The following is a 16,578-nucleotide window of genomic DNA, read 5'->3' on the forward strand; positions in this document are numbered from 1 at the left end:
AGATTAGTGGACAGCAAAGAGGTTTACCTCAGACTACCACAGGATCTGGACCAGATGGACCAATGGGCTGAGAAGTGGCAGATTGAGTTTAATTCAGATAAATGCGAGGTGCTGCATTTTGGGAAAGCAAATCTTAGCAGGACTTATACACTTAATGGTAAGGTCCTAGGGAGTGTTGCTGAACAAAGAGACCTTAGAGTGCAGGTTCATAGCTCCTTGAAAGTGGAGTCACAGGTAGATAGGATAGTGAAGAAGGCATTTGGTATGCTTTCCTTTATTGGTCAGAGTATTGAGTACAGGAGTTGGGAGGTCATGTTGCAGCTGTACAGGACATTGGTTAGGCCACTATTGGAATATTGCATACAATTCTGATCTCCTTTCTATTGGAAAGATATTGTGAACCTTGAAAGGGTTCAGAGAAGATTTCAAAGGAAGTTGCCAGGGTTGGAGGATTTGAACTATAGGGAGAGGCTGTACAGGCTGGGGCTGTTTTCCCTGGAGCGTTGGAGGCTGAGGGGTGACCTTATAGAGGTTTACAAAATTATGAGCGGCATGGATAGGATAAATAGACAAAGTCTTTTCCCTGGTATCGGGGAGTCCAGAACTAGAGGGCATAGGTTTAGGGTGAGAGAGGAAAGATATAAAAGAGACCTAAGGGGCAAGTTTTTCACGCAGAGGGTGGGATGTGTATGAAATGAGCTGCCAGAGGATGTAGTGGAGGCTGGTACAATTGCAACATTTAAGAGGCATTTGGATGGGTATATGAATTGGAAGGGTTTGGAGGGATATGGGCTGGGTGCTGGCAGGTGGGACTAAATTGGGTTGGGATATCTGATCAGCGTGTACAGGTTGGACCAAAGGGTCTGTTTCCATGCTGTACATCTCTATGACTCTAATGAACAAAATGATAAGTGGGAGGCTAGGAGCGCTTATACAAAAGTATATTCTTCTTCTGTTTTTTTTAGGGTGAAGAGCACTCAAAATCTTTTAATTTATGCTCAATGTTTGGCTGGAGAGCCTAGGCAGGATTTGGAAATACAAATCTGCCAAGCACCTGTGTCTCCCTCTTAATCTTATTGTGTTAGAACCTTTGTTAATTTTTCATTATTTTAGCTTTTTGTTAATCATGTTTGGTTTGGAGCTGTGAACTGAGAGCTGAAGGTAACGTTTGGACTGTGAGCAGCTGCCTGATTTAAATAAGCACAAAAACTCTGCGGCTATGTTCAGAAGTTAATTGCAGGTTGTTTTTTTTTGTTCAAAGTACTTTTTGGACTTTTGGCTCCAGAGAAACATTATGCTTAAGCAGGTGGCAGATATTTAAAAGGTAACAAGGGCCTCACATGGAGCTGTGAGCCCATCAGCCCATCAGAGAATGAAGGAAAAAGAAACCGAAACCAAAATTTGAACTGGACTTTGGATTCCATGGTTTATTCAGAAGGAGCTTGGCTGCGACAGCTTACATGATAGAGGTTTGATTGCCAAATGGTTATCCTCACATTATCAATTTATTGAAAGTTCAGAAAATAGAATCTCAGTTACAATAATTAAATGCATATTCCTCAGAGCTGACTGGAAATTATTTATATGCATCATTCTCTTCAGAAACCCAAGTTACATCTTCTTCTGAGATTATGGATTGTAGAGACTGCTTATGTGAACTGACCAATTATATCTCATTTATTTCTTATTTTATTTGTTTCATAACTGTGACTTTTTATCTGTTTTTGTACAAGTGGAGGGCTAGAATCAAATAAGATTGAATTTAAATCAGACACTAATTAGATTACCACGTTGCTTAATTTGGCTCTGCCAAAGCTACTCTATCACTAATAAACTGTTAAATCTATTGTTCTTTCTTATTTGCGCAAGGTACATGGAGATCACTGGCTGGGCCAGTATTTATTGCTTATCATTTGAGAAGGTGATTGTGAATTGCTTTCTTGGACTGCTACAGTCCATCTGTTATAGGTAGACCCCCATGCCCTGAGGGAGAAGATTCCAGGATTTTGACCCAACAGCAATGAAAGAGCAATGATACATTTCCAAGTCAGGATGGCGAGTGGTTTGGAGGGGAATTTACAGGTGATGGTATTCCCATGTAACTGCTGCCTTTATCCTTCTAAATAGTAGTGATCATGCGTTGGAAGAGGTTTTCTAAGGATCTTTTGTGATCTTCTGAACTGCTTCTTGTAGATGGTACACCCTGCTGCCACTGAGCATTGATGGCGGAGGGGGTGGATGTTTGTGGAAGTGGTGCCAATCAAATGGGTTGTATTGTCTTGGATGATGTCAAGCTTGAGTGTTTTTGGCAAGTGGGGAGTATTCCATCACAATCCTGATTTTTCCATGCATATGGTAACAGGTTTTGAAGAATATGGAGGTGAACTATTCCTGCAGTATTTCTTGCTCTGGCATGCTTTTGTAATTACAGCATTTATATGGTGAGACCAGTTCAGTTTCTGATCAATGATAATCCCCATGATATTGATTGTAGGATATTCAGTCATGGTAATGTGATTGAATGTTGAGATGATGCTTATGTTGTCTCTTCTTGGAGGTGGACATTGCCAAGCAGTTGGGTTGCTTGCCAATTGTCAGGTCAATGAGAAGAAAGTGAGGACTGCAGATGCTGGAGATCAGAGTTGAAAAGTATGGTGCTGGAAAAGCATAGCCAGTCAGGCTGTGCTTTTCCAGCACCACACTTTTCGACTTGTCAGCTCAAGCCTGGATACCGTCCAGGTCTTGCTGCATTTGTACATGGACTATCTGCGGAGTTGTGACAGATGCTGAACAAATGTATAAGAGATCAAAGGACATTCATATCTTATTCAATGGTGGAATAAACTCAAGGGCTGTCTGTTGTCCACTGAAAGCTGCATTAAGACAGACTTTTAATCAAAAATTGAGTCAAGTGTTTGTGGGGGTCAGGCTAAAGAAACTTGTCAGATCAGTAAGCTTTACATGTTCTATAAAGAGAGATCACATCTGAAATGAGACTCAGCCTGAGTGAGTATATAGTTCCAGGATTTTGGAGCAGCATGGGAATTCATTACAAGGGAAGAGGTGCCTTTTACCAGTTTTCTGGTTCATATTTTGAGTATTTTTACACTTGGAAAATTTAAATCCAGGATGAAAGTCCAAGCACAAAGCAAAGAGGAAAACCATAAGTTCAGTAGTTCATCATACTGCTAAATTGACTATCTATCACAGATTACTTTCAGATTGAAGGTAAAAAAAAGAAGATATATTTCTGGGTTATAAACTAAAAGATCAGTGGGAAAATAAAAGAAATTAAGAACTAAGTACAGGGTGACCCCCATATCCATGGGAGTGGTTTCCACGGTTTCACTTACCCATAGTTTACCATGTCCAGAACATATAAAAGGGAATGTTCCTGAACCAGGGATCAGGAGACTGCTGCAAAGGTATATTTCCCATTTAAATGAAGGGGTTCGCTCTGATCCGTGGTTTCAACCTTCTGTGGTAGGTCCTGGAAAGTAACTTCCACGAATACCAGGGTGGGGGAGGGGGGAACTACTGTAAATAAAGTAGAGATGAAGGGCCAGGCTATATGTTGTAGGGTGGAAGGTGAGCACCAGGGGCGTTCTGTCCTTGTTACGGTTGGAGGGGTGGGGTCTGAGGGCGGTGATGCGGGATGTGGACGAGATGTGGAGGGCATCTTTAACCACGTGGGAAGGGAAATTGCGGTCTCTAAAGAAGGAGGCCATCTGCTGTGTTCTGTGGTGGAACTGGTCCTCCTGGGAGCAGATACGGTGGAGGCGGAGGAATTAGAAATACGGGATGGTATTTTTGCAAGAGGTAGGGTGGGAAGAGGTGTAATCCAGTAACAAGGACAGAATGCCCCTGGTGCTCACCTTCCACCCTACAAACCTTCGCATAACCCAATTCATCCGCCGACATTTCCGCCACCTCCAAAAAGACCCCACCACCAGGGATATATTTCCTTCCCCATCCCTTTCCGCTTTCCGCAAAGACCGTTCCCTCCGTGACTACCTGGTCAGGTCCACGCCCCCCTACAACCCACCCTCCCATCCTGGCACTTTCCCCTGCCACCATAAGAACTATAAAACCTGTGCCCACACCTCCTCCCTCACCTCCATCAAAGTTTTACCTGCACATCCACTAATATCATTTATTGTATCCGTTGCTCCCAATGCAGTCTCCTCTACATTGGGGAGACTGGGCGCCTCCTAGCAGAGCGCTTTAGGGAACATCTCCGGGACACCCGCATCAATCAACCACACTGCCCCGTGGCCCAACATTTCAACTCCCCCTCCAACTCTGCTGAGGACATGGAGGTCCTGGGCCTCCTTCACCTCAGCTCCCTCACCACCAGACGCCTGGAGGAAGAGCGCCTCATCTTCTGCCTCGAAACACTTCAACCCCAGGGCATCAATGTGGACTTCAACAGTTTCCTCATTTCCCCTCCCCCCACCTCACCCTAGTTCCAAACTTCCAGCTCAGCACTGTCCCCAGGACTTGTCCTACCTGCCTATCTCCTTTTCCACCTATCCACTCCACCGTCTCCTCCCTGACCTATCACCTTCATCCCCTCCCCCACTCACCCATTGTACTCGATGCTACTTTCTCCCCACCCCCACCCTCCTCCAGCTTATCTCTCCACGCTTCAGGCTCACTGCCTTTATGCTTGATGAAGGACTTTTGCCCGAAACGTCAGTTTCGCTGCACTTTGGATGCTGCCTGAACTGCTGTGCTTTTCCAGCACCACTAATCCAGAATCTGGTTTCCAGCATCTGCAGTCACTGTTTTTACCCTGTAGGAGGCTGAGGGATGACGTTATGGAGGTTGATAAAGTCATGAGGGGCATAAAAAAAAGTCAATGATTTTTACTCGGGGCAGGAGAATCCAAAACTAGAGAGCCTCAGTTTAAGATGAGAGGGGAAAGATTAAAATGGGACCTGAGGGACAACTTTTTCACAGAGGGTGGTGAGTACATGGAACAAGCTGCCAGAGAAAGTGGTAGAGGCAAATTTGTAAACCATTTTCACAGGCACATGGATAGGAAAAACTTAAAGGGATATGAGCCAAATGTAGGCAAATAGGACTAGTTCAGTTTCAGAGTTCTGGTCAGCATGGATGAGTTGTGCTGAAGTGTCTGTTTCCATGCCATGTGACTCTAAGTTCCTCTATGAACAAGCTAATTGGCACAAGGTGATCAAGATTAAACACGTGAATGTATTGTTCAAAGATTGATGTGGGAGAAACCAGTTGAATTCATGGGACATTGGCACCAGTACTGTGGAAGAAACTAATCATACTGGGACCAGAATCCTGACAAATCATGTAACTAGTGCTGTAGGTAGGGCTTTAAACTAAATAATGGGGGATGGGTTCAGTTACACAGAAAATTAGAAAATCAAAGATAAAGGAGAAAGTTGGATTGCAGGTTAGTGATAGAGTCGATTGTTACCAAGAAAATAAAAAGAACGGACAGAATGCGTGAATGTCAAGGACCAAAGATGTGTAGGGAAATTCAACAGTAGGGCAAACGTAAATGTTTTGTATATTAATGCATGACGCATTTGGAATAATGTAGACAAACCAATGGCGTAAATCAAGGTAAATGAATATGGTCTCATTGCCATTTCAGAAGCATGGTTGCAAGGCGATCAAAACTGGGAATAAACTTTCAGGGATAGTTGACCTTCTGGAGAGACAGAGCCGATTGAAGAGGTGGTGGGGTAGTACTGTTAATAAGAAATGACATGGGGAGGTGATAGCCTAGTGTATGATCACTAGACTTTAATCCAGAGACTCTGGTAAAATTCTGGGGACCCAGATTTGAAGCCTGCCAAAGCAAATGGTGGATTTTGAACCCAATAAGTATTTGGAATTAGAGAGTCTAATGATGACCAGAAGTCCATTGTTGATTGTCAGAAAAAAAACATCTGGTTCATCACTGAAGGAAGGAAACTGTCATCCTTACCTGATCTGGCCTGCATGTGACTCCAGACCCACAGCACTATGGTTGACTCTGAACTTCCCTCTGGGCAAGTAGTGATGGGCAGGAAATGTTAGCCTAACCAGTGACATCCTCATCCCATGAAGGAATTGAAAAAAATGAAATGTGGACAGTTGCAAGATATGATCTAGGCTTGAATGATAGTAAATAAACTGCAAAGAAAAGAAGGCATTAGTGTACAGCCTCCCAAACAGTAGCCACTCCATAAGAAATCCCATAGATCAACAAATGAAATGAGTGTGTGAAATGTTTCGGGCAATAATTAAGGGTGATTTTAGTCTCCGTATTGATTATTTTATTCAATTTGGAAAGAGTAGCTCTGACAACAAATTCATTGCATGCATAAGGGATAATTTCCTACATCATGGAGCCAGCCAGGTAGCTGGCTATCTTGGATCTGATAATAGGTAATGATGCAAGTTTAATAAATGGTCTCTGAGTAAAAGATCCTCTGGCAAGTCGTGATCGTATAATGATTGAATTGAATATTCAGTTCAAGCGTAAGAAACTTGAGTTGGAAATAATTGTGTTCAACTTCATTAGAGGAAATTACAATGAAGTCAGGTTGGATTAAGCCAGAGTGAACTGGGTGGATAGATTATCAGGAATGTCAGGAAGCAAGCAGTGGCAGACATTTAAGGTAGTAATTCATGACTCTCAGCAAAAATACGTCTTAATAGGAAGAAAAATTCTCAGAGAAAGATAAATCAGCTGTGGCTAACCAAGGAAGTTAAGTTGAAATGAAAAGCATATAAGGAAACTAAAGTCAGTGATAGCCCCGAAGATAGGATAAATTCAGAATCCAGCAAAAGAGGACAGAAACAATAATACAGGGTGATCACCATGTCCACGGATTTGTTTTCTGTAGTTTCAGTTAGCCGCGGTTGACTGTGGCCCAAACATATTACAGGGAATGTTCCAGACCCAGGGCCAGGGGGCTGCTGGGAAGATAAATTTTCCATTTAAATGATTAGTTTCGCTCCTATCCGCGGTTTTGAGCTTCAGCGTTAGATCTTGGAACGTATCCCCCGCAGGTACGGGGGAACTACTGTAAAGACAGAGAAACTAAAGTACCAGGGAAAACTAGCTTGGAATATACAAACTCACAATAAGAGCTTCTTCAAATATGTAAAAATGACTCGAGATCAAAGTGAACTTTGGCCCCTTAGAAAATGAATCTGAGGAGACAGTTTTGATGAACAAGGAAATGACAGTGAAGTTACACAAATGTTTTGCATCAGTCTTTACTGTGAAAGATACTTTCAACATCTCGTTAACCCTAAAGATTAGAGAGAGTGATTAAGTGCCATTACTGTCACTAAAGAAATAGTGTTAGGCAAACTAATAGGGCTAAAGACAGATAAATCCCCTGGTCCTGATGGCTTGCATCCTAGGATCTTAAAATAGGTAACTACAGAGATAGTGGGTGCATTGGTTTTAATTTTACAAAAATCATTGGATTCTGGAGAAGTACCAGAGGATTTGAAAATTGATAAAGTGACACCCATATTCAAAAAAGGGAGAGAAGTAAAATGCCTATTAGCCTGGCATCTATTATTGGAAATCAATTATTAAGAACAAAATAACAGAACTTTTGGAAAATCATAATCTAATCAAGCAGAGGTCAGCATAGCTTCATGAAAGGGCAGTTGTATCTAATTAATTTAGTAGTTTGAGGAAGTCTCAATCAGAGTAGATAGATGTATTTGGATATCCAGAAGATGGTAGATAAGGTACCTCACTGAAGGTTAAGTCATGGATTAGGAGCCCACAATGTTGGAAGTAGTATGTTGGCATGGATAGGGAATTAGCAAATAGGCAGGAAACAGCAAGTAGTCATTTGGGGCTCTTTTACAGGTTGGTAATCCGTGACCGGTGGTATTCCGCAGGGATCAATGCTCAGATCGCAACTGTTTATACTATAAACTAAAAGCTTGAAGGAAGGAAGTGAATGTGTTGCAGCAAAATTTGCAGACAACACTAAAATAATTGGAAAGGCAGGTTGTGAGAGAGATACAAACAGTTTGCAGAATGACATTGATAGATTAAGTAAGCGGACAAAAAGGTTGGCAAATGGAACATGATGTGGGAAGATGTAAAGTTGTTCATTTTGGAAGGAAGCACAGAATATTATTTAAATGGAGAAAAATTGCAGAAAGCTGCAACACATAGGGACTTGGGGGGTACTTATGCACACAACACAAAAGCTTGCACATAGCTATAGCAAGTAATCAGGAAGGTTAATGGAATATTGGTCCTTCAAGGGTGTTGAAGGATCGCAGTGAGGAAGTCTTACTGCACTGGGAAAGATGCTGGTGAAACCACATCTGTGATCAGTTTTGTCCCCTTATTTAAGGAAAGAAACCACTTCATTGGAGGCATCTCAGAAAAGGTTTACTGGCATGATCTCTGATATCGAGAGATTGTCTTCTAAACAAAGGCTAAACAGGTTAGGACTGTATCACTGAAGTTTAAAAGCACGAAAGGTGATTTCATTGAGACAAATATGATTCTTGAGGGGCTTGACAGGCTGAATGCTGACAGGATGCTTCCCCTCATGGTAGAGTTGAGGACCAGAGGGCATAGAATAAAGGGGCACCAATTTCAGACTAACCTCAGGAGGAATTTCTTGAAACAGAGTCCTTAAGTATATTTAAGGCTGAGATAGCTTCTTCACTAGTGTAGGAATCAAGGTTTCAGAAAAAGGGCAAGAAAGTGGATGTAACGAATGTTGGATCAGCCATAATCCTATTGAGAGGTGGGGCAGGTTCAAGGTGATAAGCAGCTTGCTCCTGTTCCTAATTGTTTATGGTCTTAGACACAATGCTATTTTATTTGTAACTAACCTTTTCGGTCATGTTATTACATAGCTTGGAGGAAGGTAGAACTTGAACCCAAGTCTTTAAACTATTAACCTGGTGTGTGGTATCAATTGTTCAGAAAGTTATGCAATCATAGAATCCACACAATGCAGATAGAGGTCATTCAGCCCATCGAGTCTGCGTTGACCCTCCGAAGAGCATCCCACCAAGACCCACCTCATCTCTGTAACCGCACACTTACCATGGCTAATCTATTAGCCTGCAGATCCCTGGACACGATGCTGCACTTTAGCACAGCCAATCCACCTGCACATCGCTGGATTGTGGGAGGAGGTCTAGCATCCGGCAGAAGCCCTTGCAGACGTGAGAAGAAAGTACAAACTTCACAGAAAAATCCAAGGCTAGAATGGAACCCAGATCCCTGGCACTGGGCAGCAGCAGCACTAACCATTGTGCCATCATGATTTTATTTGGCTGTCTATCTCTATGTTGTAACATAGACTGAATCCAGAGGAACGTTGGAGTTCAGTCAGTTACATGAATCACTGGAAAGTGCTTACTTTAAGGGGCTTACTGACCACCTGTAGAATTCTACTTCAAAGCCTTTGATGTTCCAGCACCTGATCCAAAAGATAGTGGGACTTCTTTCTTTGCTTAAGAGCTGGTTGATTTTTGTTGGGTTCACAAGCCAGTGTGTCTGCCATAATGTATGTCTTTAGGCCAAGTTCCCTTCAAGATCAGCTGCAATTCTGCCTCATACCATAAGATGCCTTGTTTTCACATGTTGCCATAAGGAGGCACTCAAGAGGTCTTTTGATGCAAGGGCTAAGTATTTATAACTTGCATTCACTCCGTTGCAGTAAGTTAACCAGAAGGAGAGAATAATGCAGTGCATTGAACGTGTAATATCAGCCTTTTGTGGGGGAGAGGGTAGATCCTAAGCACTAAGGAAGACAACTGCTGGCAGTTGGGGCATAACTCTCAGATTTTGGGCCTGTGGCAATAAGCAGCACTCGTCAGGAAGAAGGAGCCCCAAACCTAGGAGTCTGGAGTTCAAGGACTTAGTGGCATCTTGCAAATGACAGCAATAAATGTGTCTTGCTTCTCATTGGTACCTTGCAGTTACAAAAGACCATTGTTGTGAGGGCCAAAATCAATCACACCCATGGGCAATCAACACTCTGAATGACTGCTCATTCAAATTCAACAACAGAAAGAATTTCACCTCACTTATGTTCAGCTAGTCTGTGACCACAGAGAGAGTTTTCTCCATCTATTCCTTACAGCTGTATTCTGGGGACAAGGAATATCTCTTGAACAATCTCCTTCTATGAAAGCCCAGATAGAGATAAACAGAGGTGATTCCAAAGCTCAGCAGAACCACCAATGAGCAGGCCGTCATGTTTCTGAGATTGCAATTCTGGTTCATGGACTCATCAAGAGGCTTCTCCAAGGGACTTGCTCATTGTGGTGATGTCTTTCCTACTGTATGTTCCATAAACATGATCCACCATAGAGATTTGGACCTTATTGACAGCAAGGCCCAATTCATGAGAGGAAAGGGGCAGAGAAGGCATGGCAAAGGAAAAAGTGGTAGTTGTGAACAATGTAGAATACTGAGGTGCTCCAGGTGCATGGTGTGTAATTGTCGTCAGCATGCCATGAGCATAGAAATGTCATCAGGTTCAAGAACTTTTCAACTGAGCCCCAGTGACCCAGGGTAGGTGCCATGATATGTCTGTGTCTGTCCGAACACTTCCACTGTAAATGCAGCCTGAAGCATGTAAATTCATATCATCAATGAAGTTAACACCTCCACCTAAATGTTTTGCTGTAGTGGTTGATGAATTTTTAAGGAACCCATCATCATCTTCATTCCCTCAGAACTCTTTTTTTTGTCCAGACATCAATTAAATGAATCTCAAATGTTCATCAAATGTTGCTACTTACTTGCTATTCAAACAAGTTTTACCAGGAGTTTCTGGGACTGGAGGGTGTGATTTATGAGGAGAGACTGAGACTTTTTTCACTGGAGAGTCGGAGGATGATGCGTGACCTTATAGAGGCTTATAAAATCATGAGGGGCATAGATTAGGTGAATAGCAATCTTTTTTTTTCCCTAGGGTAGGTGAGTTCAAAACGACAGAACATATCTTTTAGGTGAGAGGAAGAAGATTTAAAAGGGACCTGAGGGGCAAAGTTTTCACACAGAAGGTGATTCATATGTGGAACAAATTGCCAGAGGAACTGATAGATACACATACAGTTACAACATTTAAAAGACATTTGGATAGGTCTCTGGACAGAAACAGTTTAGAGAGATATGGGCCAAATGTCCTTGTTACAGCCTTTGCTCAAACATGGACAAAAGAGCTGAATTCCAGAGGTGAGATGAGAGTAGCAGCACTTGACATCAAGGCTGCATTTGACAGTGTGTGGAATCAAGGAGCCCTAGCAAACTGGAAACAGTGTGTATCAGGGAGCAAACTGTCCGATGGTTAGTGTCACACCTGACACATAGAAAGATGAAGTTAAAAATCACACAACACCAGGTTATAGTCCAACAGGTTTAGTTGGAGGCATGAGCTTTCAAAGCACTGCTTCTTCATCTACTTCAAATAAATCTGTGGACGAGAACCTGGTGTTCTGTGATTTTTAACTCTGTCCACCCTGGTCCAACAACGGCACCTCCAAATCATTGAAAGATGGTTGTGGTTGTTGGAGGTCAGTCATCTCAGCTCCAGGACATTTCTGCAGGAGTTCCTCAGGGTAGTGTTCTATGTCCAACCATCTTCATCTCCTTCATCAATGATCGTCCTTTCGATATTCACCAACAATTGCACAATGTTCAGTACCATTCGCGACTCCTCAGATACTGAAGCAGTCCGTGTCCAAATGCAACAAAATCTGGACAATATTGTTATGAAGCTGTGCAGATTAATTATGATTTGAAAAGCAGCATGTGATCCCTTTAAGAGATAAAGTGCTTTTAAGCTTAGAGTGAAACAGCAAAGAGGTCTATGAGCAGATGAAGAATAGTACAGACAGTTCTAAAATGGAAACATGCAACGATTGACTTTATTGATGGATACCTTGGCTTGTTTTGATAACGAGTTTGAATTTGGCCAATTAATTTAAGCCAAACACTCAGAAATTCAAAACCAATTGAATTTAAAAATTGGTGGTGTTGACAGCCTGAAATCAATCATATTATGAGACCTTGTTACATCATCAGTGGCATTTAAGACAGTGATTTTTGAAAATTGAGAGACAGCAAACCCACCATCTGAGAAACAAATACCGGGCTCTCACAAGAAACCTCCATACTGTCTTAAAAAAGTACCATCCATCTATAAGGTACACAACACATTTAGTGAATATTTTTGATACCATAATTCAACGGAGAGAGGTATTCAGAGCAGAAGAATTACAGAGAAAGCATCCCCAACAGCAGAATCAGCAGAGAGGAAGAGGAGCATTTAGGATGATCCATTTTGTGTGAACTTTGAAATACTAAGTTTTAAGTTATTGTTCTTATTAACTGGATTTGTATAAGTAGGACCTGCATTACTGAAACAGCATACCTATTAGAATTTAATTCATTAGACGATACGTAGTAGTTGAGGAGAAATTGCTCAGTTTGTTAGGAATTATGTTAATTTGTTCACAGTTGGAGTTAGATAAATAAAATGTTACTCGTTAATTGTAGAGTGAATGAATGTATAAAAGATTGTGAAGGTGAGAGGTAGATTATACCATTTGTCACACTTCTTTATCAGATTAAGAGGCAAGGTGCACCCATCTGGGCATTTTGGTTTTAATTCTCAGGGATGTCGACCTCCGGTTTGTAACAATATCCAGGCTTGGGCTGACAAGTGGCAAGTAATATTCACACCATACAATTGCCAGGCTATGACCAACACCAACAAGACAGAATCTAACCACTGCACTTTGACATTCATGATGGTGTCACCATCATGAATCCCCCATTATCAACACCCTGGGAATTATCATTGATCAGAAACTCAACTGCACTCAACACATAAACGCAGATCAGAGGCTAGGAATACTGCAGCGAGTAACTCACCTCCTGAGTCCCCAAAGTCTGTCCGCCATCTACAAGGCACGAGTCAGGAGTGTGATGGAATATACATCACTTGCCTGGAAGACTGCAGCCCCAACAACAGCATCCAGGACAAAGCAGCCCACTTGATTGGCACTGCATCCGCAAGCATCTATTCCCTCCATGGTCAGCAGCAGTAGTATGTACTATCTACAAGATGCACTGCAGAAAGATCCTTAGACAGCACCTTCCCAACCTACGACCACTTCCATCGAGAAGGACAAGAGCAGCAGATATATGGGATTACCACCATCTTCAAATTCCCCTCCAAGCCACTCACCATCCTGACTTGGAAATATATCGCTGTTCCTTCACTATCACTGGGTCAAATTCCTGGAAGTGTCTCTCTAATGGCATTGTATGTCAACCCACCTGCAAGTGGACTGCAGCAGTTCAAGATGGCAGCTCACCACCACCTTCTCAAGGGCAACAAGGAACGGGAAATAAATGCTGGCCAGCCAACGACACTCACATCCCACAAAATAATTTTCTTTTTATAAAACACAGACAAGTGGGACTAGTTCGATTTAAGAAACTTGGTCAGCATGGACAAGCTGGACTGAAGGGTCTGTTTCCATGCTGTACGACTCTATGACTTGAAAAGTGTGATTGTGACTTTTCACAATTTTGCTGTTGGTCTTGGCTTGGTCATAGTGAGGAATAAGAACTCTGTGGGTCAATATGGCACTTGTGAGATACACAAAAGATCATGATAGCTAGCCTTGGGCAGGCTACATTGGAATGCATGCCCTCATGAACACATTAATATCTCTAATCATTGATATTGGGTGTCAACTTCCTTAAAGGCTTTTTCCATTACTCAGTCCTCTATGATGTGATGACTTGAAGGCATTGGATGCTTACACCCATTTGGACCCTCTCTCATGCACTATGTTACTGTATCTACTGCAAGTGAGTGAGATAAGACACTGTTGGCTTCAATGATTAATAGCAACTGTTCCAATTCATTAGAAGATGCCTGAATCAGTGGTTAGACCTCTTCAGCAACACTATGGTTCTGAGCTTCTTCTGAACTTCTTCTTACCACACATTTTCTGATAATGAGGAGGATGGTCTCAGACTGATATTGATCAGTTGGTAAATTAAACAGAGCAATGGCAGATGGCATTTAATCCTGAGAAGTGTGAGGTGATGTATTTTCAAAGGTCTAATAAAGAAGTTTTTACATAATGAATGATAGGTCTCTAGGGAGTATTGAGAAACAAAAGAACCTTGGTGGACAAGTCCATAGATCCCTGAAGGTGTCAGTATGAGTAGAAAGTATGGCGAAGACGAATGTGGGATTTTGTCCTCGTTAGCCGGGGCACAGAATATGGGACCAGAGAAGTCTTGTTGAATCACAGATGGAATATTGTGTGCAGTTCTGGTCACCACAGTACTGGAAGGATGTAATTGCACTGGAGAGGTTGCAGATGAGATTCACCCGGATGGTACCTGGGATGGAAAGTCTCAGTTGTGATGAGAGACTGGGTTTGTTTTCCCTAGAGTAGAGAAGGATGTGAGGGGAGCTGATTGTGATATACCAAATTATAGATATAGTAAATTATGAGATTCTTTTCCCCTTGGCAGCTGTCTCTAAGACTAGAGAGCATAAATTTGTGGTCAGGTTTAGAGGGAATCTGAGGAAGCATGTTTCAACCAGAAGGTGGTAGGAATATAGTACACACTGCCTGAGAGAGTGGTCAAAGCAGATACTTTTGTAACATTGAAGAAGCATCTGGATGAATATTTAAAATGCCAGGGCATAATAGACTATGGACCACATGCAGGTGAATAGGGTTAGTATAATTTGATATTTGTTGGTTGGCTTAGCAATAACAATAGCAATGATTGAGATTGGTTTGAGACCTGGAAAAAGTCCTACCAGCATTTCTATTTCCCATCCCATGACAAAAATCCAACCCAGTGTGAGTTCCTACCTGTTTGGGAAAGGTACAAACTAGGAACTGAGTATGTAAATCAGAAGAAACTACTCTACCAAGAGAATGGTGAGAATCATGAGAATGTGGAACACCATATGGAAGGGAGCAATTGAGGTAAACAAGTAAAGTGCTTTTAAGGGAGGCGAGACATGCAAAGAAGTGAGAAGGGATCTTCGAGGCAATTTGAGATAGTTGAATGAGGAAGGATGGGAAGATGTAGGATAAGTGCTGTAGTTTGTTTGTTTATCTGTTTCTGTACTCTATATTCTTTGTCATTTGAATTCATTATTTTGAGCTGTTCTGGCATGCTGCAGAGAGTGACAAAGTGTCAGTGGCCAAGAGTGGGAAAGCCTCTGAGTATGGAAATGAATAAATGCAAAGAAAGGTTGGAGGCAGAACTTAGGTCAAGAGAGTAGAAAATATCATTAAAATAATATGATAATAAACTATTAGTGATTATTAATAAATAATACAAATTTAAACAATCTATATTATTGTTTTTGGGCCATGGTTGGTAGATATAATGTACACAGGTTGACAAAAAGAAAATTCAGGTTACCTGGATTAGGAAGCTATATTACTTAGTCATGATGTGGAGGTACCGGTGTTTAACTGGGGTGGAACGAAGTTTAAAAATCGCACAGCACCAGGTTATAGTCCAACAGGTTTATTTGGAAGCATTGCTCCACAGCTACCTGATGAAGGAGCAGCATTCCAAGAGCTAGTGCTTCCAAATAAACCTGTTAGACTATAATCTGGTGTTGTGTGATTTTTAACTGTATTACTTAGCTCATTTCTCTTTCCTTGAGTCCAGACCAGCTGAGAGTTACTGTGCACATAGCCTTAAGCCTGCAGTGGGACTTCATTAATTTTCTGAAATGCCTACTTGTCCTAAGTATGGTTTAAAAATATTTGATCATCTTTTATCTTTAAGCTGTCCCAGACCCTACAGAATGCTAGCAGTTGAATAGATTACTCATTTTAAAGCAAATTGCCTATTCCTATTCGAATAACCCCTCCCCTCAATATAGCTCAGGCTACAAGTCGATAGAAGTTCTTTTCAACAATACTTTAGTCAATCAATAGCGCATTTCCTTAAATTTTGAGAACGAATGTCCATATTCATTCTTTCCATTGGCAACTTGAGGTGATTCCTAAATTATATGATATGAGTTTTAATTGAATGCCAATGAACATCCAACTGATTTTGGGCAGCAGGGTGGCTCGGTGGTTAGCACTGCTGCCTCACAGCACCAGGGACCCAGGTTCAACTCCAGCCTCGGGCGACTGTCTGTGTGGAGTTTGCACATTCTCCCCGTGTCTGCGTGGGTTTTCTCCGGGTGCTCCGGTTTCCTCCCACAATCCAAAGATGTGCAGGTCAAGTGAATTGGCCATGCTAAATTGCCCATAGTGTTAGGTATATTAGTCAGGGGTAAATGTAGGGGAATAGGTCTGGATGGGTTGTTCTTCGGAGGGTCGGTGTGGACTTGTTGGGCCGAAGGGCCTGTTTCCACACTGTAGGAAATCTAATCTAATCATGATTATTTTGGATCTTGAGTCCACTGATATATTGAATACAGGCTAGGAGGTACATGTAACACTATACTCTTTCTCTTCTCTCAAGAGAGTAAATATAATTTTATTGTGCAATGTTACGCAAAGAAAATAGTAAATTGTTGACATAAG

General features: G+C 41.9%; 1 protein-coding gene across 7 annotated transcripts in view; it reads left to right on the forward strand.

Moving 5' to 3' along the window:
- LOC132832263 (serine/threonine-protein kinase MAK-like) overlaps nt 1-16,578 on the forward strand; it is a 217,230-nt gene that overhangs the window by 145,141 nt on the left and 55,511 nt on the right. The window lies entirely within an intron of this gene.

This window comes from Hemiscyllium ocellatum, chromosome 34, assembly GCF_020745735.1.
Source record: "Hemiscyllium ocellatum isolate sHemOce1 chromosome 34, sHemOce1.pat.X.cur, whole genome shotgun sequence".
NCBI classification, from domain to species: Eukaryota; Metazoa; Chordata; class Chondrichthyes; order Orectolobiformes; family Hemiscylliidae; genus Hemiscyllium; species Hemiscyllium ocellatum.